The sequence below is a fragment of the Etheostoma spectabile genome, chromosome 18, assembly GCF_008692095.1.
Source record: "Etheostoma spectabile isolate EspeVRDwgs_2016 chromosome 18, UIUC_Espe_1.0, whole genome shotgun sequence".
Lineage (NCBI taxonomy): Eukaryota > Metazoa > Chordata > Actinopteri > Perciformes > Percidae > Etheostoma > Etheostoma spectabile.
In genome coordinates, this window is record NC_045750.1 from 15,654,963 (window position 1) to 15,655,206 (window position 244).

A 244-nucleotide genomic window follows, 5' to 3' on the forward strand; every position below is an offset into this window, starting at 1 on the left:
CTTTCTGTCACTGTTTTGGCATAGGGAGGAGGGGCCTGAGGGGAGGGACAAAGGGGGCGTGGCTTATAGGTAACTTACAGAGGCTACTGGCGAGAGACCAAAACCCATCATGATGCAAACAAAAGTCAAAGTGAAATAATATCATAGGATTATGAGATTATTACTTTCTGATGTTTGTGTTTTATACTTCAGTTCAACCGTTTTCAATGCCGATATTTGTTGTTTCAATGCCAAATTTTATTTT

At 39.8% G+C, this 244-nt stretch overlaps 1 protein-coding gene across 3 annotated transcripts in view; it reads right to left on the bottom strand.

The window, feature by feature from the left end:
- LOC116705917 (inositol-trisphosphate 3-kinase B) overlaps positions 1-244 on the bottom strand; it is a 29,393-nt gene that overhangs the window by 6,346 nt on the left and 22,803 nt on the right. The gene's annotated exons all lie outside the window — the stretch shown is intronic.